The sequence below is a fragment of the Cnephaeus nilssonii genome, assembly GCF_951640355.1.
Source record: "Cnephaeus nilssonii genome assembly, chromosome: 4".
Taxonomy (NCBI): Eukaryota; Metazoa; Chordata; class Mammalia; order Chiroptera; family Vespertilionidae; genus Cnephaeus; species Cnephaeus nilssonii.
In genome coordinates this window covers 17,211,053-17,237,355 of record NC_137075.1, presented here as the reverse complement: position 1 = coordinate 17,237,355, position 26,303 = coordinate 17,211,053, and the positions used below count along the sequence as shown (strand labels likewise).

The following is a 26,303-nucleotide window of genomic DNA, read 5'->3' as shown; positions in this document are numbered from 1 at the left end:
AGGAAAACGAACCCAAAAATGTACAATGGATCCAATGTATTTCTTGTGCACACAAGCTCATGTGCTCAAAATCATTGCTATCCTCCCAGGACTCACTCCTGGACTGAGATAATTCTTTCCAGCAGTTCCACCTCCTCCCACAGGAAGGGTGCACATCCCCATTAACCCAGTGGGAGGAGAAGGAGCACAAAGGATTATGCACAAAAGATTTTGATGGATGGGGCTTGGAAGTTGCACATGTCACTTCCACTCACATTCCATTGGCCAAAACATGGTCATGTGGCTGAATCTAGCTGCAGGATTAACTGGAAAATACACTTCAGTACTGTGCCCAGGAAGGAAAGGAAATGGGATTGATGAATAGCTAACCAGCCTCTGCCACACAGCTAATCTTCAAATTCACAGAAGATACAATCAATAAAAGAATTTCAAATTCTATTTCAGTACATCAAGTAATCTCTTCTTCCTCATCCTCTTCCTACTCTTCCTCCTCTCTTTCCTCTCCTTCTTCTACTTCCTCTCTTTTTCCTTCTCCTTCTTCTTCGGAGAGAACCATGGCATTGGAGCTTTTAGGTTCTTCAGCTTATGTAAGTAGATCAATGTGGGTTTTCACCCTCCCTCTCCAGACAGGGTTAGTGCAGCCCATGAGGGGCTTATACAAAATAAAACAAAGCAAGAACTTGAAGCCTCTTATTTCTAATGTTTTCTTCCACACAAGAAGACCACCGCTAATCTCCTTCAAATGTGTATCAGCGATGGCTGGCTGGCATGAAGGCAGGGGACCCAGCGTTGCTGACTTCTGTTTCCACATTATCATTAGAGTGAACATAACCAATGTTACATACCATCCTTGGATGGAACTGTAACCACAGTGACAGATGCACAGAGGCAAAACCGTTGATTGGTGTCAGAAATCACAAGGGAGCCTATTCTGGAGGAAATAGAGATGGAGGTCAGGTGCTCACCCACTGGGCTCCTCCCTCCCCCCCTCTCTGCCCAGGCTCCTGGCATACCTTAGGACAGTGCGGGGACAGGCTTGGAAACTACTTTCAGAAGCCATGTCAGCTACTGTAAAGAGCTATGAACAGACTCATATGCCAGGAATAAGTATTTCCACAATATGACACCGAGGAGTCCCTTTTCTAAGGATAAATGCCTGTTGCATGAAAAGTGATGGGTGAATCTACCTGATTCTATAATCAGATCATCTTTCTGTTTAACACTAGAGTCTTCTGGGTTCTTCTGCTCAGCGACACTCACAAGCCTGGGGACCAACCACCAGATGCCAATTTCTATGCTACTTCCCATGCAGAACAGATGCTTTCACCCCAGCTCTGCCAGAAACCCCGAGGTTGGGATTATATTGTTGCCCCTGTGCCACCCCTTTCTAACTGGCCAAACCAAATGATGAAGGAAGTAGGGTCCCAAATTAGTCCACGTCCAAAATTAGACATAGAGTGGTTGGTAATATGAGGTAGCAAAGAAATTTGACTAAGGCATGCTAATTTTTTTGTAAGCCTTTTTAATGAGTTAGCTACCTTAAAGGATTTACCTTTTAGAGATTACATGTGTCTTAATTCCAGAAGACAGAAAGTCATTGCACTAATTAGTTTCTATTTTCCCCCTTCTGAACTATAAGAAGGGTAATGATAGTATCATGCTCATATTTATACTTTTTATTTTCAGCACCTTTCATGGTTGTTGGAATAGGCATTTAACAAACAGTTGTGGAAGGAAGGGAGGAGCTAAGGAATGAACAAACAAATGAAGGAGAGAGAAGAAGGCCATTTTGTGGCACAATCTGAAATATTCTTAAAGCCCTGTTGGATTTTCACAAGAAGATACTGAAATCAGATGAGGAGATATCCCCTTGCCCTTGAGCCATTGATAAAATGAAAGTAAACCTAAATCCTGCAGACAGATAGTAAGTTCCCTAGGCCGGGTTTAACGGCATAAATCCTTGATTAAGAACCAAGAGGTCTGGGGACTGGAATTTGCCTTTTTGCTAAACAGCTAAGGAGTCATAGGCCTTGAATAATTTACATTTTAAAATGAGAATGATACTTCCTGTTCTATCTCAAAGAGAGGGTATGAAAAGTCAGGGCAGAGAGAGGCTGCACACGGGCTATCGGATAACCAAAAAATAACTAAGCTATTTGGGGAAAAAAGGGGACTCTACCAATTCAAAATCTAGAAGACTCTGCCAGTGACATTTTCATTTTCAATTTGCAAAGTGCATTATCTTGGTACTCTACATTTTATAAAGTTAAATAATAAAGGTGTCTGCTTTTGCATTTGGGATGAGAACTCAAAGTGGTAACCGTGGATGTCCCTGTAATAAGGGCTGATGGCTTCACAGATGGGGAAACAAACGCAGCAAAAAATCTGTGAGACAGTTGGGCAGCCTCACAACTGATCATGTGACCAAGCAAACGGATTGAGAAAACATTGAAAATCCCAGCCACCATGTGAGTGGTACCCATAGGCAGCATTTTTTCACAGGTAACAAGAAGAAACCATCAGTGTGTGCAAATGCTCCATTAATAATCAGACTCACAGAGAGCACAGGGCCGGGCAGCTCTCGCCTGGCGCCTGAGCCAGTGTGCGGTGCCTCCCTTGCTTCTTCTCCTCAGACTATCAGTGCTCTTCTCTTATTTTTTTAAAGTGCCCTAAGTGATCTTTATGGAAATATGATAAGCTTAAAAACAAAAGCAAGTTTCAAAATAAATGAAAATATGGTCACCAGAACTTAAAACAAAGAATTCTGGGCATCTAGTCCACTTTCCTTAATTCCTTTCCTACCGGCTTCCTATCAAAAGATCTTTCCTTCAAAATGTCCTGTTAAATATACCTACAGTCCACCAACTACTAAAAAATTAAATTACATATGACAAAGTGACAACACTCTGCAGAAATATTTCAAAACTGTTTGAATCATGAATTCTCCTAATGTCTTCCCAAGGCACAGAGCAAAGAGATATTTTCGCAGATGGTGCTGCCAGGAGGAAAGAGCACCAGTCCTGCGGCCGGGAAGAAGGCGCTCTCGCTGTTCTGAGTTGCCTGACCCTTAGCTTCGGGCTAAACCTCCACGCTAGATATTTTTACTCCCTAAAACTTGATAATACAGTCAATTCTTTACATTCCTCATACTTTTCTTTTCCTCCCCAGACCTTAATTGCATGACGAAGTCTTCTTTCTATTTGTCTGTTTCCACACTACAAAGGGTGGGGCCAGTCTGTGCCTCTCCGGTCCTCATCTCCTTTGACCAAGAAAAACAAAAGAGCGCCCCCAACAAAGGCCTTGGCACTCTCCCCACATTTTCTCAGCCAATAGTTTTCTCAGCTACAATGTGTTCCATCTTTACCAATCCTCACTGCTGTTGCTTTAACTTCCATTTAGATCACTGTGGAGGCTACAGCTCCAGGCGGGCTTTCCCTGGAGCCTCAACCATCAGGTGCTCACTCGCCCCTAGACAGGGTGACGCACCCAGGAGGAAGGTCTAACAGAGAAAGGCTTGTGCTGGGCTGCCACCCTCCCGCCCTCTCTCCACCAGGAGTCCGGACAGCTCTCTGGGCAATGCCACCAACCAGGATGCTGCTAAGAGTGGCACCTCCTTCCTCCCAAGCGCCCATCCCACAGCTCAGTTTCACACCTAAGGTCAGGCAGCTTCCAATAGCCATCTGTACAGCTCTCCTTAACCCTCGGGCTTTAGTCTTCTAAGTCTCCTTTCAAATCTCTTAATGACATGCAGACCTGGATTTGAATTCTGGTTCAGTTCAAACCTCTATCACCCCCACAGAACAGAGTTAGGCAGCGCTGACAACAAAATTCATCCCAGTCTCCAAAGCAGCTCAGTGTCAGCTCAGCCTCCATTCCTGCCTGACCTCATCCTGTCCTTTTGTTATGCCTGGTTATACAGTCTTTTGTTACACAAAGGCTGGCAGTGCTTGCTCAGTGCCCAAATATGAAATTTTTCATTGTGAAGCACTGTGCTTATTTTTCCTTCTAGGACACTTGAGCAAGGCAAGACAGGCACTAGCCCCTGTGACATCAGTGGAACCCTCCGCTCAGAAGCGAAGTCACTTACTCAAGGGGCCACAGCTACTGAAAAGGAAAGATTTGAATTTCACTCCTAAAGTTCTGTGTTATTTTCATAGCATCTAGGGTTTCTGATGATCCCTTCAAAATTGCAAATAAGTTTCAAAATTAACCATCCTCTAAGTTTTCTAATTAGCTCACCATGCTCAGAAATGGAAATGGAGGAAATGCCACAGATGAGCCAGAGAAGCCACTGAAAGGCTCAGTGCGTGCAGTCACTGGGTGGCCGGGGTGAGGCCTAAAGAGGCCCAGACACCCGGCCAGCTCTGCCCTTCAAACACTTTTTGACAGTAGTATTTTGGACTAGTTATGTGGCACAAGTTGTTCCTAACCACCTGCCTGTGGATGTTGAGTTTGCTTCAGGACTTAAGAGGAGAAAAGAATTCACTCTAAGAATTTCATAGAATCCTAGAGCCATGCACCGATGATTCTCCCCATGCAATAGAATAAGCCTTTCCCACAGTCAGCATCTCAACTGGACATCAAGACCCGACTCACTTTAGTTTTACAATGCAGGGTTTTGAAACAATGTGCATCTGTAGGTAGTGGTAGGTAGAATGCAGTTGGCTCTGACAGATATCTCCAAAAATCAAATACTTGGCAGGTTAATGCTGCACAAAACACTCCCATGGGAATGGAGAGGGACAGGAGGAAACGACCGTTGGAGCGTGGAGGACAGCTTCCAGCTCAGCTTCTGACTGAGAACTTCAGAGCCCTAACATGTAACTGAGGTCACTTTAAACAATCTCAGGTCCATCAAATGTACTATAATGCCTAACAATTCCCTAGGTTAGTAAAGTCATAGGTAAACTCACTATATAACAAAGAGGAAAAGAAGGAAACAGCCGACCTGTCTGCAGGGCTATTCTAACATTGTCTTGGAAGTTAATATCTGTAAGATGATTTGAGGAAATTGGTGCTATTAGAGAGGATAGAGACATGCAAATTGATTCTGATTATGGGCAAAGGAAAAGATCACCAGCTCTTTTGCTGGGGTCATTTAAAGATGTTAGAGAAATAAGTACCAAAAGTATATTAGAGAGCCTAACAAAAACTAAATTGCATTTATGCTACTTTGATCATAGTTTTATTATTCTAAGTTGAGATTGAGATGGGATCAGAAATGGAGCAGAAAAGAAGGAAAGTAAATATACAGAGCATATTTGTCATCCTTCCTATACTTTTTTTGATCTCCAGATGGACTTAAATTGCTTCATCCCACTCCTTACCTCCCTGCCACCTGCCCCAAGTCCATATCTTCAACAATAGAGCTTGTAAACACACTCCCACCCCTAGATCTTTAAGAACCTCCAGGCACTGTCAGCTTGAGATATCAGCCACGGATCAGAGATGGCAGAAGGCAGGTGGCACACACATGGATCTGTGGGTGGACCATTAAGACCACAGCCAAAATGATTGCACTATTTGTGCTACACTGAAATTCACTCTGTGGTGGAATCATAGTCTGCATTTTGGAGAGAAAAGAATTAACTAAGTACAATCTGTGCCCTAGGCATTGCAATGACAATGTCACCTTGATGATTTCTAGTCAAAGACTCACATAGGATTATACCTGGAGTGAGAGCGGAAGGGAGAGGAAAACCATTCACTGAGCATCTACTGGGCCCTGGACTATGTGCTAATCGGATACAAATCCTTAGGAATCCTCACCAAAAAGAAATGGTTTGAAGGGAATCCTTTTGTGGCTGATTTTACAGCTACGGAAGGAGGCTCAAAGAGGTTCTAGAACTAGACTTTGAAGGTAGGTCAGTGGGAACCTTGCCCTTTGTGCTATGCCATACTTCCTCAGACCATCAACTTGTGCTCATCATTCTGAAGAGAGAGAGGCTAGAGGCAGGCAACTGTAATGTTTAATAAACTGTATTGACCTTTGTCCTCCACCTTGTGGAATTCTGAAGCTGGTCAAGTCACTCTTCAGCCTCTATTTTCTGCCTGCGTCCCATCTCCCCCCACAGAGGAGCACATGCCAGCAGCCACTTCCTGTCTTCCTCTGCAGGCTTTGGCCATCTTTCCTGCTACCCATGCTTTGATACACTAAATTCTTGTTGGGAAGAGGATATGAAATGCCACATTGGATTTCTAAGGAGGAACTCAAAATAAAAATTAAACAGATAAATATCTACCCTAGCAAAAACAAACAAAAGACAACAAAAAACCTCTCTCAATATAATTAAAACAAAAACACATTGTTATAATCCTGTTTTCTGATGTACCAGTGTAAAGTTATACTGTACCCTTAATTAGCCAGACCTCTACTAATTGGTACTTTGAAAAACTAGAATTATTTTGTTCTGAACTCAATTTTTAAGAAAGAGAAACAATTGATACTCAGGCCCATCAAGTGCTGACTAAACAGAACCCTCCAGCCATGCTCTGGAGCCAGGGTATGCCCCCCCCCCCCCGCCCCTGCACTCCCCCTCCCCCACCCGCAGCTCCTATTTTTCTCCAGCTAATTTGCCTGTCAAGTTTTATTTCAAAGACTAGAGGCCCAGTGCACGAATTCATGCACCAGTGAGGTCCTTTGGCCTGGCCTGCAGGATCGGGCCAAAACTGGCTCTCCGACATCCCCCAAGGGGTCCTGGATTGCAAGAGGGCACAGGCCAGGCCAAGGGACCCCATCGGTGCATGATCAGGGCCAGGGAGGGACACAGGAGGTTGGTCAGCCAGGGAGGGACTGCGGGAGGGCTCCAGAGCGTGTCCCGCCCATCTTGTCAGTCCTGATCGGCTGGACCCAAACAGCAAGCTAACCTACCAGTCAGAGTGTCTGCCCCCTGGTGGTAGTGCACATCATAGAGAGCAGTTGAGTGGCCTTAGCATATCATTAGCATATTACACTTTGATTGGTTGAATGGATGACCGGACGACCAAATACTTAGCATATTAGGCTTTTATTATATAGGATTTGGTGATGCATAATGTCTTCCAAAACTTCACAGTTAGTCCTTCTTTAAAATCCCAGATAACTATAAATATACCTCTCTAATCCAGCACTCCTAAATTGCCATTGGATAACTATCTATCTGGACCAAGGCCCATCATATCTGAGTTCCCAGAGCACAGCACACAGTAGGTGCTCAAATATGCTCATATTATAGAATAATATATAAAATGCTTGTCTTAAATAATAAATGAGGGATGAGGAGGAAATCAATCTTTCCATCATCTATATTCACAGCTACATTGCCATACTGTGAATCTTCATTTCAGAATGATGATGCTATAATTTCTTAAATTGATAATGATTCAATGACTTTGATATAACTAAGTGCTAAATAAGGATCCTGAAGTATTAATACTATGTGTCTCATAAAGATATTCAACTACTGTTGAAATCATAAAATCGGGAGTTTCTGGTTAATATTCCTTTTAGTTAATTTGACTGTTCAATTGACAAAAAGCATTCCTGTCCTGTAGGCATGCCAACTAAGGGAGATATTGCTATTCTTAGAGCAGCACAGATTATACATCATATTTTGATGAGACAGACAGAAAGTACGTCTCAACTCTTGGCAAGAGAGCTGAACAACTAAATTCTGGCCTAAGTCCCCATTACACGCAATGACCTCTATCTGTTTACCTTGAATAAAGGTAGCTGTCCAAGTGGAAATAGACAGCCACACACAAAACCAAAGACCAGCTGGTCTTCCTAAACCAGCATATATTATATACACTCATGTTTGTGTAAGTGAAACAAAAGTTGCACAATATTTTCTTGCCCTTACATGTATGGTACACTATTATTTTCTATTTAATTCTCTCTTTTTAAAACCAGTTATAATCCTCCAAATTGGTGCAATATCTGATGGTGGATCAAGACCCGAGTATGAAAGAAAAAACAAATATTTAAGTCTAAAGACAAACAATTATGCAATGCTTAAGTCAGCTGCCCTAATTTATCCCTGATCCCTACTGATCAGAAATAATGGTCAATGGAGATAGCACCTCTAGGGCCTCTATATTTTGATTATGTCCCAAAACTTTAACTAGATCTTATTTCATATTTCTGGAACCAATATTACTACTATTGCCAATGCCATCCTATATAATAAAAGGGTAATATGCAAATTTACCCTAACAGTGGAACGATCGGCAACGACCGGTCACTATGACATGCACTGACCACCAGGGGGCAGATGCTCAACACAGGAGCTGCCCCCTGGTGGTCAGTGCGCTTCCACAGGGGGAGCACGGCTCAGCCAGAAGCCGGCTCATGGCTGGCCAACGCAGTGGTCGTGGTGGAATCTCTCCCACCTCTGCAATAGCACTAAGGATGTCCGACTAACAGCGTAGGCCTGCTCCCCGTGGGAACTGGACCTAGGCCGTTAGTTAGACATCCCCCAAGGGCTCCTGGGCTGCCAGAGGGATGTCTGACTGCCAGCTTAGGCCCACTTCCCTGGGGAGTGGGCCTAAGCCATCAGTCAGACACCCGCCAAGGGGTTCCGGACTGTAAGAGAGCGCAGGCCGGGCTGAGGGACTCCCCAAGTGCATGAATTTTCGTGCACCAGGCCTCTAGTAAGATAATTTTCTGGAACAAGAAGAAAAATAAGTAATATTTAACTCATAAATATACACTTAAAAAGACTTTCTATGGGAGATGTATAAAATGAATGCCATGAGACATTTAAAGGAATTGCTCAAACAATGCTTACCATCTGATGATCTCCATGTCCTACACCACCCACAAAGTTTCACAGAGCCCACTGTACTCCCAGTTTTCATATTACAAATTGTCAATAATCCAGAATATGCATTTCACCTGAGTTTCAATATTTGATGACTCATTCTTAGAGAAATCTCTCTTCTTTTGAGTGTTATCACTTTAGATACAGAAAATAAGAGACTCTTAAAGATGTGACACCATATCCACATTTTCATTTGTCTCTGGTCAAGTTCACTCAATGATTCATACAAAACTAAAGTAACAATATAATTGCTATAATAAACTCATATTTATATTCCAACAATGGTGGGGGACTGCTGACTGTAACCAGCTACCTTTATATGAAATACTGATAATAGCAAGGAATTATATATAAAAAAATAGCAAGACTATTTTTTAGTCTTGCCTAATGATGCTACTTCTTTTTTGTTGTTAATCTTCATCCAAGGATACTTTTTCTATTGATTTTTCAGAGAGAATGGAAGGGAGGTGGAAAGACAGAGAAACATGGATGAGAGAGAGACATGCCGATTGATTGCCTCCCACACACACCCCTAACTGGGGCTGGGGATCGAGCCTGCAACTGAGGTATGTGCCCTTGAACGGAACTGAACCTGTGACCCTTCAGTCTGAGGGCTGATGCTCCAACCACTGAGCACAACCACCTAGGGCTGCTGCTACTTCTTAAAATCATACTTAAAAGCCTGAAAAAGATGATGAAGACAGCACAGCTGTGGACATACCTGCAGAAGAGTTACCTAATACCACTAATGGGAGGGGTAGTTGAATCACTTCTCCATCACACACACACACACACACACACACACACACACACACACACACACTTCAAAAAAGTTAGAAAATAATTCAGAGAATAATACTGGCCCATTTTTGGCTTCTAAGAAGAGTGACTCAAACCTTGGATGATTCATCTATGAAATTCATACCTTTGAAAAAATATGAGAGTTTACTCTGTGACAGCATTTCACTTCTTTATTGAATCAAACTATCTTAAAATGTATCTGGGCACATCTGAAAGGCTGCTGTTTGACAAGGCAGTTAAATGTGGATTATTTCCAAGTTCGCACTATGGATGTGCCTTTTCCTTCCAGTGGTATAACCTGCCTTAAGTCACCAGGGAACAGTATGACTGTGGGACTGAACTCCCACAACCATGAGTTTGGTGGCTTCCACACAGGCTATCCTGTGCTGTACGCCACTGCAGCCTGTTAAAGGTCAACTGCAGTCACCACATCTCTCACCTGCCTTATTGTGTTACCACATTTGTGTTACAATCATGGAGAGATGGAGATACTGGTGCTGACTAAAATTGCTTATCAAGCAACTATTTGACACATGATAGATTTATCCAAAAAATAATACTAAACTTCAGGAAAATTACAGAGCCATTTGACAACTACTTATCTTCTTAATGATGACCAGCTATTGCTTGTAAGGAACGCAAAAAAAAAAAAAATCAGAACTCTTTTGGAAACAACTCTGACCTACTATGTAGCCTTGGAGAAGCCATTTACTTTCTGAGCTTCAGTTTCTCTGTCTGTAAGGTAGGAATTATATGACTGTAGCATCTCCATTAGCCCTAGTTTCTGGCATCATGACCTAAAAGGAATGATGATGCTGCTCTGGCAGGGATCTAAACTAATGCAGCTCAGTGACCTTCAATCACCATGGTGCACAGTATGTGAAATCCTCAGGAAGCACCAAAATGGGTCAGTATGCCACTTTCATGCACCCTCGGTGCTACTCATGTTCTTCACCCATCCTCTTCCACCCCATGGATGGCCTGGCCTCAAATCTAGTTCTGCTCTTCCCCAGCTTCCTGCTGTAAGCAAGCTATGCACCTTTGTACTTCTTTAGCTGTAAAACCCAGATCATAATAATAGGAACTGCCTTGTAATGGTGATTTAGAGATGAAAAGTGCTCAGTACAGGTCCAGCCCACACAGTGCTCGGTAAAAATGAGCTATTGTTCCATTTGTTCAATTTGCATGTATTGAGTGTCTTCTCAGCACAAGGCTCAGCTGGATCCTACCTCCAAGTAACTCCACAGAGCATCAAAATCAGATTTCCACACCATGTACTGTATTTGCCTACAACCTAAATGGACAGAATAAGGCTTCTAGACCTTGGAGGAGTGGTACTAACAGGGGTTTAGCTTGAACATGGGGACTATTTGACAGAAATATTGCCAACAACCTTCTCTTCTCAATGTTGACATCAACTCTGCTACCATTGCACTACCTGGCATGAAGAACAGCATCCCACACTGTCTTCAGCTGTGTGCCAGGGACAGCCGGCTGTCTGTGAACAATTCATGCTCCCCTTTTATGGACAGAGGGCTACTGCTGGGAGGCAGCTGCCCGGCCAGGGCACACATTTCCAGCCCTCCACCCCCATGTCCAAGAGGGAGCCACACAAATGAGTTGTAGCTACGGAATGTGGGAGAGGATTACACTGCTTCTAGGGTCCTCATCAAAACTTCCTGCCTGGTTCTCCGCTTGCTTTCTTTCCCTTTTGCTGGCTGCATATCTGCACGTGGAATACAGCAGAGTCTGCCTGCATGAGAGTCTGAATGACGGCAGGAGGAGAACCCTGGCCCCCAGCCAGGCTCCCAACTGGCTATCACATGAACGAGAAATAAGCCTCTATCGCGGGAAGCCCTAAGTCTGGGATTTCTAGCAGCAAGATCTCCGTATTTCCTTTCTAGGAGCAGATGAGTACTGCTCCCTGTGTTTGGAGAAAAAGAACAGCAAACCCTGGCAAATTACCTGAAGGCCATGGGAAGATGGAGATTCAATAAACATGCTGCAGTGAAAAGAACAGGGTGGCTTGGAATAGAGATGTCCTCAGGAAGCCACGCTACTTTAAACAAAATTGAACGGAGAGATGAGGCAATTTAGCCCGCCAGAGATAACTGGCACATGCCGCTGTGCTCCTCAGCCCCACCCAGCTCCTATTGGAGAAAGTCCGAATTCTGTTCAGAGGGGTACTTAAAACACAGAAATGATGATTAATTAACTGCAATTAATTTATTAATTAAAATCTTTGCAACCTTTGTGAAGGCTTTTCGCTTGGGGTTCCCTTTTTTTGCAAATTCCTTTAGGTTATAATTCCAGTAAATAAACCAATGGAAGGGAAAATTCACTGGACACTAAAAAATAAGTTATAGGCAACTAAAAGTAGAAATGTCAACTATTCTAAAGCAGTATATTTTCAATCACACCCAAGAGGAAGGGGAAAATGATGCTGAACTCAACATAATTTACAGTAAAACACATGCTACTTTAGGGGCAATGTAAGGTAAAGCCCAAAGCAGGAATAATACACAGATTCACTGAGATGAAATGATGGAATTAGATTTGAGTTAAATAGTCTTAAAATCTCTCGAAATGATTCTACTTTTTATGTGTCTGAGCTCGAGCACTAGAACCAGAAGGAGCATGTGGGGTTCTTTGGGCACCACATAGCGTTTCTCCACCTTTAACTCCGGGCGTGCTGCTCCGCTGCTCAGAGCAGGAGGCGGCTCAACCTCAGCAGTGCTGCCTAGTCTGCCGAGAACGCAACGGTGGTTTTAAAAATGAAGGACAAGGGAAAGACCCTTGACACAGGCGCACCTCCTGCCTTTCCACTGATGTTACTGAGCCTCTGGCCCCAGTCTGGATTTTGTGCGGCAAAAACATAATTTTTGTGCTTTATTCATTGTTAGAAAAATATATTTAGTAAAAAAAAAGTTGACATACAAGTATAGTCAATTCTCATATTGGTGAATTCCATATTTGCAAATTCGTCTCCTTGCTAAAATTCCTTTGTAACCCCAAATCAATACTGTGGCTCTTTTGTGGTGTTGGCGAACATGAACAGAGGGGAGAAAACGTGAGTCCCAGCTCAATGAGGTTGACCAGGGTGGCCAGGTGACGCTCTGCCTTCTTGTTTCAGTTCTCATACTATAAACGGCGTCCTTTTTGCTGTCTGGTTAGTGCCTATTGTTGGTGCTTTGGCTATTTCAAACAGCCCCCAAGCACAGAGTTGAAGTGCTGGGTAGAGTTCCTAAGTACAGGAAGGCCGGGGTGCCTGGAGAAAATGCATGGATTAGATAAGCTTCCTTCAGGCACAAGTAACAGTGCTGCTGGCCATGAGTCCAATGTTAATGAGCCAACAATACATATCAGATAAGGTGCCTTTAAACAGAAACACACATAAACAAGGAGATGAACTGAGGGTTGATGGGAAAGTTGTGCCCAAGGGCTCGCAGGAGGCTAGCCCTGTTTCCCCAGGAGCAGTGGCTCAGTATGTGTCCGTTCAATGTTCCTGGGGACTTTACACACCTAAGAATTCAAGGAGCATCTATTACATACTAGACATCATGTTAAACCCTCTCAGAAACACGTTTCTGCATGGCAGCCATACTTAAAACTGTATCAAGCTTGGCAATAGAGTAATACTTACAGGGTCACTACCTTGAGAACACTGCTGTCACATGCATTTTCTCCATAGGCACCCCGGCCGGCCTTCCTGTGCTTAGGAACTCTACCCAGCACTTCAACACGATGCTTGGGGGCGTTTGAAACAGCAAAAGCGCCAACAATAGGCACTAAATGACAGCATAAAGGACACCGTTTATAGTATGAGAACTGAAATAAGAAGGCAGAGGGTCACCTGCTCACCTTGGTCAACCTCACTGAGTTGGGACTCACATTTTCAGTAAATAGTAGCCAGGCCAAGGCCACCGACGCTCTCCTGTCAAAAAGACAATTCTTGCTAAGTGAACTGAATGGACCTCCTGAGAGTTGGTTTTGGAAGAGACCAGAGCCATTTCCTGTGGACTGCTCGCAAAGCCACTGACCTTTCACGCCACTTGGTTCCCGAAAGGAACACAGCCACTGCCCCTGCACTGACCCTCCAGCCAGGCCTGGCCAAAACCCAGACCCAGACCGGAGCCAGAGGCTGCCTAACATCAGTGGGAACAAAGGAAGTGCGCCTGTGTCAAGGGTCTCTCCCTTGACCTTGATTTTCAAAACTGCTGTTGCATTCTCAATGAACTTCGCAGCACGGCTGAAGTTGAGCCCAGACTTCTGTTCTTAATCTTCACTGCTCTGCACTTAGCAACAGAGCAGCACGCCAGGAGGTTAAAAGTAGAGAAACATTTTTTTGGTCCCTAGAGAATCCCAAGTTCTAGTTCTGGTTCTAGTTCTGGTTCTTAGACATATGAAAGATAAAAACATTTCCATAGATTTTAGGACTATTTAACCGAGACCTGATTCCATCATTTCCTCTCAATTCTGGGTGAATCTACATACCGTATTTTCAGGCGTATAAGACGACTGAGCGTATAAGATTTTCCTGGGTTAAAAAAGTCGTCTTACACGCTGGAAAATACGGTATACACACACACACACACACACACACACACACACACACACATATATATATATATATATATATACCGTATTTTCCGGCATGTAAGATGACTTTTTAACCCAGGAAAATCTTATACGCCCAGTCGTCTTATACGTTGGAAAATACAGTATTATTCCTACACCCTGTTTGGGATTGTAATTTATGTTGCACTAAAGTAGCCTGTGTTTTACTGTAAATTATATTGAATTCACTATCATTTTTTCCCTTTTAGTTCAATGAAGAGTAATAGTGTGACAGAAAACAAACTGATTATCTGGGAACTCTTATCCACTTTGAAAGGATCCAGGCAGATAAATATCCCAGAATATTAACCCCGTCTGTCAAGATGGAGCCGTTTTTAACCCTGGACTTAAAACTGACACGACTTTATATTATAAGCCACTTTCTTTAAGGTTCTATTTTCCTATGAAAGCAAGAATTTGAAATTTATTACTAGAACTACTTGTTCTACTGAGGAGAACATGCTAATGTTTTCAAATATATTGAAGAACATCAGGAATTACAAGCAGAATTTAGTCAGTCAATGACAGCTTTTAGAGAATGACATTTTCATCTCTTAAAACAATTATTGTTGAACATGAATATATGACTTAAGAAGATGAACATTTCTTCAGGCATTCAGACTCCTGGAATAATTTTAAAGCAATTTTCAAGCTTTTCACCCCAGGACAATTATTGAAAAAATGTGGGAAACATTCAAGCTCCAATGTTGCTTTTATAAGTCAGAAGTTTCATGGGATTTCCAGAGAGATGAACCATCTTGTTATTTTTTTAAATTTTTTAAAATGATTTTTAGAGAGAGAAGAAGGGAGAGAGATAGAGAGATGGAAACATCGATGAAAGAGAAACATCAACCATAGGCTGCCTCCTGCACGCCCCCTACTGGGGAAGTACCCTGACCAGGAATCAAACTTCAAACTCTTGGTTCCTGGATGGATGCTCAACCACTGAGCCACACCGGCCAGGCCATCCTGTTATTTTTTCAATCAACTATACTGTTACATGGATTATTTCACAGAACCATTACATTTTAGAGCTGGGCAGGACTTCAGTACCTCAATGAGGCAGGATAGGGGAGAGGACGTAATCAAAGTGTCAAAACTAAGAAAAAAAAAAGTATCCACAAGTGGTCTGTAGCCATTGGCATGTAAAGACACTCCACAGTAACTAAAGCAGTGGGCCCTTTGATCTGATGTGAAATATTACCTTTTACCTAAAATAATTAACCATGTCATTGTCACAGTGCAGTGGTCACAGGGCCGTGGAGGAGAGGGGAGGGAGCTGGGATGGGCGGGCCTGAAGTGAAAGGAACCAGGCCTGTGAGGGGCAGGCCCTGAGGAGAGGGGCTGGGGTATCAAAACTGTGGCTCCCCAAAGGTGTCCACATCCTCATCTCCACAACCTGTGCGTCTGTTAGGCGTTCAAGGCCAACGAGACTTTGCAGACGTGGTTAAATCAAGAAGCTGGAGATAGAAAGATAGCCTAGATCAGTGGTCGGCAAACTCATTAGTCAACAGAGCCAAATATCAACAGTACAACGATTGAAATTTCTTTTGAGAGCCAAAAACCAACTTCTGCGCATGGGCCACGAAGTTTCAATCGCACTGTGCGTGCGCGCCCGCCCGCACGTGGTATTTTGTGGAAGAGCCACGCTCAAGGGGCCAAAGAGCCGCATGTGGCTCGCGAGCCGCAGTTTGCCGACCCCTGGCCTAGATTATCCAGGTGGGACCAAGGTAATCACAAGGGTCCTTGAAAGAGCCAGAGAAGATGATACAATGACAGAAGGAGAGAGGTGGGGAGGATGTTACTATGCTGGTGAGGTGGGTGGAGGAAGCGCCTAGGAATCAAGGGCCGCAGGCAGTCTCAGGAGCCGGAAAAGGCAGGGAAACCGATTCTTCCCAAGAAGCTCCAGGAGGAACACAGCCTGCTGGCACCTTCCTCTAGCCCAGTGAGCCCCAAGCTGGACTTCTGACCTCCTGAACTGTAAGGTAACACCTTTGTATTGTTTTAGGCCACCGATTTGGTGGTCATTTATTAGAGCAGCAAGAGGAAACTGATACAGAAGCCAATGGTCTGAATGTCAGTGTCTAAGGGAGTGAGTCGGTAAGATGAGGCAGGATCTGGCTGTTGGTACCTAAGGAATCCAGGCTGGGACAGTCAGGGAACCCACCCAGTTGGAAAAGGAACCGTAGCTAGGGATTGGGGTAGAGTTATAGCTGAATCTCCAGGAAGAGAGGTCTGGCAAAGGCAAGGTAAGTTTGGGCCAGGACCCTAGCCCAACAGGGATGCCACCAATGGAAACCCCGGCAGCTGCCCTGCCCCAGGGCCTGGGCAACAGACTGAGCATCCCAGAGGGCGGCTGAGGGACATCCAGGCAGTGCGTTTCTCCCTGCCTTCTGCTGTGACTTCTGAGGGGAAAAAGAGCACTTTCTGCAGGGAGAGGGGGTGAGCCTAGGGCTGTCAGCCAGAAAACCTGCCTAAAAATCAAAACCCCAGAGGACACAGAACTAAAAGATGGAAACAGACAGGGCCCGGCTGAGTCCTGAAGAACATACAGTCATGACAAAACTTCTTCCTCTCTTTTCCAAACAGGAAACATTAGCCCTCTGGCATTCTGAAGAAGGCAGATAAATTTGGGGGGATGGGGACAGGGAGAGGAAAGTCTGAAATACACTAGCTTCATCTTTAGTTCAGTCAGCCCAACACTTTAAAAACTCTTAAAAATATTAAAAGTTAAATATCACATGGTGATTGTATACAAATATAGATAAATATACAAAAAAAAAACAAACACCAAAATAAACCACTTATTATCCCACTATCATAAGGTAACTCATGTTGATGCTTTAACTTATATACTTCCAAATCTGGAGTGTAGATCTATTTTCTAAATAAATTTTTTATTTTAAAAGAATTTTAGATTTCCAGAAAAAATTTCAAAGATTTCTAGCAAACTCCAATATATCCCACGCCCAGGTTCCCCTATTATTAACATCTTATATTAATATGGTATATTTGTCATAATTAATAACCAATATTGTTACATTAGTAAGTAAAGCCCATGCTTCATTGAGATTTCCTTTATTTTTTAAAATATGTTTTATTGATTTTGGAGAGAAGGGGAAAGAAAGAGAGAGATAGAAACATCAATGATGAGAGAGAATCATTGATTGGCTGCCTCCTGCACTCCCCCTACTGGGGATCGAGCCCGCAACCCAAGCATGTGCCCTTGACCAGAATCGAACCTGGGACCCTTCAGTCCGCAGCTGACGCTCTATCCACTGAGCCAAACCAGCTAGGGCTCCTTTATTTTTTTTAACGGAATGTCCTTTTTCCATTCCAGGACTGTGCTTAGGTTAGCATATTACATTTAGTGGTCATGTCTCCTCAGGCTCCTCTTGGCTGTGGCAGATTCTCTGACATTCCTTGTTTGAGACGACCTTGACAGTTTTGAGGACAGGTCCATTATTTTATAGAATGTCCCTCAATTGTGATTTGTCTGATCTTTTTCTCTTGATTAGACTGTGGTTATGGGTTTTGGGAATGAAGACCACAGAGGTAAAGTTTATTATTATCATTATTATCAGTAGTAGTAGTAGTAGTAGTATCACATAATATCAGCATGGCTTGTCACTTTTGATGTTGACATTGGTCACCTGGCTGAGGCAGTATCTGTCGGCTTTCCCCACTATAAAGCTTCCTTTTTTCCTCTCCATACTACTCTTCAGAAGAAAGTCAATATGTGCAGCCCATACATTTAAGACTCCCCAATGTTTTGATAGTTTGCACACATTCCATTTTGTCACTGAATGATATTACATTGTATGGATGTACCACAGTCTGTTTACCCGTTTGCTCATTGAAGAACATCTTGTTGCTTGAGTTTTTGGCAATTATGAATTAAGCTGCTATAAACATTCACGCACAGGTTTCTATGTGGACATAATGTTTTCAATTCCATTTGGTAAAGACTTAAGGAACATGATTGCTGGATCATGCAGTAAGACTGTGTTTAGTTTATAAGAAACCACCAAACTGTCTTCCAAAATGTACTATTTTTGCATTCCTATCAGCAATGAATGAGAGTTCTTGTTGCTCCACATCCTTGCCAACAATTGTTAGTTTTTTGGATTTCAGGCATTCTAATAAGTGTGTATCTCTTTGTTGTTTTAAGGGAGATCTATTTTGTATACTGTAAAAACAATACATCCTATGGCTTAAAAATGCAAACATTATAGAAGGGAACAAAATGGAGAAAGCCAATTTTCCTCCATCCCCCATCCTACTTCCTGTAATTAACCAAAGATGTTTCTTAATGCATCTGTTCTATAATTTTGCTGTGTCCATCTGAAAATGATTATGAAACTTAAAACATATGTAATATGTCCTCTTTCTTCTAAAAGGGCTTATGTGTGTGTGTGTGAATAATAAATGGATATTTAAATAAGTATTATATATGAATAATAAGCTTGGATAATTTTCCATATCAGCAGATATTAATCTATCTGTGTAGTGACATACTGTATTGATGCACTATAATTTATGTAACCAGTCTCTCCTATTAATAGTTTGTTTCTGCTTTTGTGTTTTTTTCATCACAAATAAAGAGTCAATAAACCTATTTGTTGCATAAATGTCTATACTTAGAGGTGCTGGGTCAAAGAGTATTTGCATTTAAAATGCTGAGAGACATAGCCAGATTACCTTCCAAATTGATTATACAATTGTTCAATCCCTCTAGTAGCTCAAAGAATAGGATATAAATGTTGGTTTGGTTATACTACTTCTACTCTTCTTCATTTTATTCACAGAGTAGATTCCTACATGTATTTCATATGAAACTATAGAAAAATTGAGCCCTATGCCAGATATCCAACCTCTTTTGTCCGAAGTCTTTGCATCTCCATACATAAGTGCTCATTCCTATTTATTCACCTTCACTGCTTTGAATACTATGCTATTTCATGTGTCAGCCTAATTCCTGGAAGGCCCTACATACCTTGGCCCTTATTCTGTCTTAAGTATAATTTTAAAGACAGTCTTCAAGAATTTTGGGAAAGGAAGCAAAACTTTCCAGACAACCTATTTGCTATTCCAGAGCTCAGTGGTTCAGCCATACACGTCTGATCACTTGCATCAGGAAACAGTGGTGTTTTCCTAGCTCCCATCAAGTCTACAGTCATGTGACCTATGTGGTCACTGCAAAGCTTGCGTGAAGCCAGCAGGGCCACATGGAGACCAAAGGGAACCAGCCAGTCTCAGTGCACAGGACCCGCACTTGGATGACAGGATGATGCCACTGTCAAGGCCAGGTCATAAAACAAGATGAATATCTGTCAGCACCCATGATCTCTGCACCTACACACTCTGTACGTTAATGTCCTGTTTACTTTGTATAAACCTGCAATGAAACTGTGAACCCCAAATCAGAATGAACCATAAAAATAACATGACCAAATATAAGCCTTATATTGTTTTCTACTTAATAATAAACTGAATATAAAGATGTTTTAAGTTGTAAAAAAGTAGGTTCAGTTCAAACCAATTTCTAATAGCTACACTCTTGTGAGAAAACCACTGCCTACATGCTTTTAGCAAAGTTTTCTGTTCAAATGCATTTTAAACTTTGGATGAGGGGTGAGAGAGAAGCAAAACCACTTTATGAAGCAGGTTGTCAAACTGCCAAAAGGAGAAACATGTTATGAAAGAGTATACTTTGTTTAATGAGATACCCAACCAATTAATAGAGTTTTAAACCAATAAAGCTTCGTTAAAATTGGGAGGGGTGGGTAGAAGGAGACAATCCAGTGAGATTAAAGCTGGTTTCTGGGGGAAACCTCCTAAGTGAAAAAATATAGCTACCCCTTAGCATGGTCATAATCTCTCTTCCTTCAGTTTAATCCAAGTGGTGTGAAGCAGGAAGGCAATGGTGTGGAAAGCCAATCTCCCTCTTCTAAAGTGTCTTAGGGGCTGCTGGGAAGGGAACTTCATGCTTCCTTTCTCAGAAGCATAAACAGCCTTCTAAAAAAATCTGAGACTATAACTCATACAGAGACATCTGAGGACAAGCTAAAGTGTTTCAGGAATTAAAAGGAATTCTGGGCCGTTGAAGGGTGTACACAGCCTCGCTGACTTGTGGATCGAAAGGATGCAGGCTGAGTTTTCTACCCAAACATGGCAGGGGAAAATTTCCAATATTAAAGTGTAAGTGTACTATTAAGGCAGCAAACTCTACTGAGCTGCTTGTAATTCTTTAAATCTTTCTCTTCATTATTCGTCTTCTTTGAGAAGCTAAACAGAGGTTAGTAATTAGTGATTGGTCTCTATTCTTATTTAAGTAAACAGTTTTGTTAAAGATGAAAGCAGACTTGTGTTGCCTCGATGATTCAGACATTTATATCAAACAGAGTTCTGTCAATCAACTCACACAGGTGTAATCACAAGCCACTCTCACCTGGGGGCAGGAGTGATGTCATTAAAAGGAATGAAACAGCCCCTGAAGGGCTACTCTGGAAAATGAGAGGACATATTCACACTGGTATTTCCTAACCATACAAAACAAAAATTAGATCATGAAAATAGACTTTCTGAGCAGAGCCGGAATTTAAATGATATTTCATGTGCCTTGATTTCCTGCTGTTTCTTATAATGTCCATAAGCAGGGGCTATTTGTTTTTTAACTAATTTTAATAGTTCGTTCAGAGACCTGCATATCTAGGTCATTAACCAATTGTATTTATGGCCATGCTCAAAGTCTGTCAATCACACAAATGGAAACAAAGTGTCCCCGGGCTTACAAGCCGAGATGTCCCTGAGATGTTGTGAGGGAAGAACATGGGGATAATTGGTAGAGAAGCACAGTTTGTTACAGCCACATAGTCCTTCAACAGGAAAGCCAAGCGTCCCTGCCACTGCAGCCCCGAGGAGCTGTTAACATCAATGTTCCCTCTTCATTTATTCCAGAATTGAGAGAAGTGGTCTGTATTTCAGTCAAGGGCTCTCTTGCTTACACTGTGGCAAGTGTTGCTTCCTGCTCTAGCTGATGCCCCTGCTTCTGCTTCGTACAGCCCTATGCCTTTGGTTTAGTTCATGACTCGATCATGAGAACGTATAATTTTGCTATGATTTAGCCACCATTCATGATTCTCCTTTAGCTATTTCACATTACAACAAAATTAGAGGAAGCTCATAAATTCACAAAGACTCCACAGTCATACACTAAAATCATAATGAACAATAAACATCTCTAATCTACTCCAAATGTAAAACCCAATAGGAAGAGATAAAAACTCCTGGCCCACAATTTTGAGGGCACAACACAGGACATATTGTGTGAAAAGGCTCTTTATCAAAACGTACCATGCGGTATTTTTTTTCTGAGCACAGGATCAATAAATCAAAGAGAACAGCTGATCTTGAGTCAACATAAATTGCTCAGTGAGATCATTAAAGGCTCAGTACGAAGGCTGATACTAAAATTGAATCTGTGCTGAAAATGCACCACATCAGACCTTTTCCCATGTAGAACCTGATGTTACTGCCTCCCTTTCTCAATCACATCTTCACGGACAAAGATGTAGGCTCTGGTTGTGGCAGAATATGAAATTGTTTGTTATGCTAACAACTGCTGCTTACTGCTGTGATAATGTGGTTGGTGGGAGCAAAATAATTACCATTCGAGACTGGCAGTGAAAGATCCAGTCTGCTGAAGGAACCCAAGGTTCTTAAAGATCTGGTGAGTGTTACAAGTCCAAGAGCCTGGGAATAGGTACAAACAGAGCCTCTTAAAACTTTTTGAATATGGTAAAAAAGAAAAAAGGAAATTCTAATAGTACAAAGGGATATATAGTAAAAAATAAGTTTTCTTCCTACACCAAACACCCAATCTTTTCTCCAAGAATCAACCCCTAGCAATTTTCTAAATATTCTTCCAGATGCTTCCTGCACACAAAAGCATATATGCTCCTACATAACTTGTTTAAAAACAGAAATGATAGTACACACTACACAATATCATGCATGGTGCTTATTCATTCACATCATGTCTTCCCAACCATCCCATATCAGCACATACAAAGCAGCCTCAGTCGGGGGATATTGCCATGTATGTCGATGGAATATTGATGGACTTTTCAATGCATAAACAATGTTAACTTCCAAATAGGCTCAGCTGGGCATCGAGAACCTTAGAAACACACTTGCTCTGGAACCACTGCTGTTGCAACTTGCAGTTGCCACTTCCTGGGTGTCACTGTAGCCACTGTTACTCTAACCCACAAAAGCATGTTTCTTTCTTGGCACAGTGACTGCATCAGCTCCCTGGGCCATCCACAGACACAGCTGGAACAAAATAAGATGCATTTGAAGGGCAGAAGCAGGCAAGGCAGAGTCCCTCCAGCCCTCATACACCCTCTCCTACAACGCTCTCCTGAAGAGTCTAAAATTCCTGTTCTTAGCCACTCCTCTGTCTTCAGGGTGAGAGTCCATCCATCTCTGCACGCTCTCCAGTCCTAACTATTTCATGACTTTGTTTCCGACATTCAACAATGTCATCCCTTCTCTTTCTATCAAGCCCAGGATGGTTGAGAACAGGGAGAAGGTGGAGACAGTGAGTCACTGCCGGGACCTGCAGGGACCTTTCTCAACAGAAATGTGCATAATTCAGGGGCTGGAGAACTATTCCTGGGAACAGATGATCAACAACCCAGGCTTTTGTGCGGGGCCTGGGTCAGCTCACTATCAGTTAAGCAAGTGGCACGACTTGGGAAGGCAGACATTTGAGCAAAGTTAATACTGTAGTTATTACTGATTTCAGGTGGCTCCTCCAAATGCAAGAGGGACAACCCTTCAGCGCTGAGTCCTTGTAAAAGATGCTGAAACTCAGGCGTACCTGGGGTTTTTACAGAGTTTTAACACATCCCTACACTAAAGGCAGAGTCCTAGGACAGTGGAGTTAGTAAGGAGTGTTTTAATATAAAATGTGGAGGACAAGGCCTAACTCTTTAGGAGCCCTTGAAAGCCATCATTCAGTTACAGACATGGCTGGAAACCCAGGAGGCAGCGGCTTCGCTCCCATTTCTATCTGGATATTATAAATGAACCACCCTGGATAAATGTTTGCTCCATTTATGTAGGAAAGGGTAACTTATTCAGGGTTAACTATATTTTCAGAGTTTGGAGAACTTGACATCAAAAAGAGATAATAAATAACTAAAAAGGACAATGATTGGAAAAAGTTTCGCCCAACTCCCAACTTCTTCTCAATATATTCTTAGTTTTCCCTTTTCATTCTAAGGATCACCAACAGGGATATATGTAATATATATTTACACAAGAAGCTGACAGATCACATTGTTTTTACACACTGTGGCTACAGAAACTTATTAAATATATACTGTGATTTTTAAAATAAGCAGTCATTTAAAATTATTTCAGAAAAATCCCATTATTTGCATGATTTTTAGCATTTAGACACATGAATCAATAATCTCCTATTATACTCAGGAAAGTCTTTTAAAAATTCAGCTACTTCCTTTGAGGACCTATTCCAAGGGCTTGTTACCTAAAATAGCTAGTCTCTTCTTCCAAAGAACTTAGCATAAATCGGGAGGAACTATCCTGGTTGTGCCTGCTTCTGAGAAAATCACTTCCTCACCCCAGGTCTGGCCCAACAGTTTCTCCTCCTCCCCGCATCCCGTCTGACCTTCCAGAGATGCAGTTGGATGTCACTGACCATGGACAGCCCTGCCCACTCAAGGAACTCCACTCTTCCGGGTAATGACTGCTTCTCACCAACTGGTTAGAAAGCATTTCCTGCTGTGGCCACGTCCCTGCACAGGAGCCTCAGTGACTTGTCATGAGCTATACTCACTGGCCGAAGGGCTCTGGTGTGTGTCTATCAGTGACTTCTATGCACATCACACTCCCAGACAAAAATTCTCCCCCACTTACTGTTGTGTATTCTCTATGGCTTAATTCGTTTGTTTTAAAGGCATCAGATGCCACATCTGTATGCAATGCAACCTCATCCTTTTTAAAGTGCACTCACGCATCCATTATGAGTGAAAATGCCATGTGTAGCTGCCCTGAAATGTTTTGGTCCTCATTTGCTTAGTCACTAGGGGTCTGAATAAATGACTGTTGGATGGGGGATGACAAAAAATGGTATGGTGTTGAATACAAAGGTTTACTAATAGGTTAGTTTATTAGGGTGTTCTTTAAAAAACATCTATAGACCTAAATTGATGAGCTTAATAATCGTTATGGACCTATTATGTCTCAGGCATTAGGGTAGACCTTGAGGATGCCAAAATAATAGGACAATGATCCTGTTCTCAAGTAGCTTACAGTTAGAAGAGATAGACATGTAAGCAAATAAGAGCAAAAAGAACATGATAAAAACATGTATGAGACAGTGAAAAAAGACAAGAATGAATGGTTTAATTCCTAGAGAGAAGACAGGTTAAAAAAGGTATCAGAGCCCAGCTGGGTGTGGCTCAGTGGTTGAGTGTCGACCCCAGGAACCAAGAGGTCACCAGTTCAATTCCTGGTCAGTGCATATGCCTGGGTTGCGGGCTTGATCCCCAGTGTGTGGCATGCAGGAGGCAGCCAATCAATGATTCTCTTTCATCATTGTTGTTTCTATCTCTCTCTCCCTCTCCCTTCCTCTCTGAAATCAATAAAAATATATATTTTTTAAAAGTATCCTATATAATAAAAGGCTAATATGCAAATCGACCGAATGATGGAATGACTGGTCGCTATGATGTGCACTGACCACCAGGGGGCAGACATTCAACGCAGGAGCTGCCCCCTGGTGGTCAGTGCACACCCACAGGGGGAGCGCCACCCAGCCAGAAGCTGGGCTCACGGCTGGCGAGCACAGCGGCAGTGGTGAAAGTCTCTCCTGCCTCCGCGGCAGCGCTAAAGACCCCTCAGGAGGATGTCTGCCTAAGACGCTCCCCACACCTAAGCCGGCACACGGACATTCCCTGAGGGGTCCCGGAGGGTGCAGGCCAGGCTGAGGGACACCCCCAGTGCACGAATGTCATGCACCAGGCCTCTAATCAGAGATAAAACTACTGTGTAAGTTGGTAGCCAACCAGTCCATTTTTGGTGTAAAAGGAGCCACTTTCATTTGTGTGTTTATCACATTGGTGGGTCTATAAAAATTTTTGTTTAATAACTATTTTTAAAATAAAGTTATTTTTAAAAATTAAAATAACATACATATGTTAAAAATTTTTAACTTCTTTCTGTTGATTGTCTAAATATCAGAAAATACTACAGGCAGAATAATTACTCTTGCACATATTTGCAGAGTTTAATCAATTTAAAAAAATATTTTTATTGATTTCAGAGATGGGGAGAGAGAGAGAGAGAGAGAGAGAGAGAGAGAGAGAGAGAGAGATGATGAGAAAGAATTCCCCCACAGAATGACCCTCCCACAGGCTGAAATCTACTCAGACTGAACCCTCACAGACTAAACCCCACACAGACTGAACCCCTCACACACTGAACCCCTCACACACTGAACCCCTCACATATTGAAACCTCCACAGACTAAACCTTCACAGACTGGAGCCCCTCCCTTACTGGAACCTTCACAGACTGAACCTCCCACAGCCTGAACCCCTCACAGACAAAGTTAGAGACTTACACAAGCTAATATTAAGACATTAAGACTAAGGTGAAAGCTTCTGTGGTACTGACAAAAGGACAGATATATAGAGTGATGGAATAAAATAATGAGTCCAGAAATTAATCTAGCCCTATATGGCCAACTGATTTTTGTCAAAGATGCCAAAACAATTAATTGAGAGGGGGGGGGGGATGTCTTCCAACAAATGATGCTAAAAATTGGATATCCCTATGGTGAGAACGAACACATAAAAAGAATATTGTCCTTATCTCACACCATACATAAAAATTAATTTAAACTTGATGTTGAAATAGATCCGAATGTAAATGCTAAAACTATGAAACTTCTAGAAGAAAAGAAAATGCAAACTTGGTATAGGCAAAACCTTCTCATACAAGACACAAAATACACAAACCAGAAGATAAACCAAATTATTAAGTGGGGAA

General features: G+C 42.4%; 1 protein-coding gene across 4 annotated transcripts in view; it reads right to left on the bottom strand.

The window, feature by feature from the left end:
- The window catches only part of CAMK1D (calcium/calmodulin dependent protein kinase ID), a 383,665-nt gene that overhangs the window by 98,570 nt on the left and 258,792 nt on the right, over positions 1 to 26,303 (bottom strand). The gene's annotated exons all lie outside the window — the stretch shown is intronic.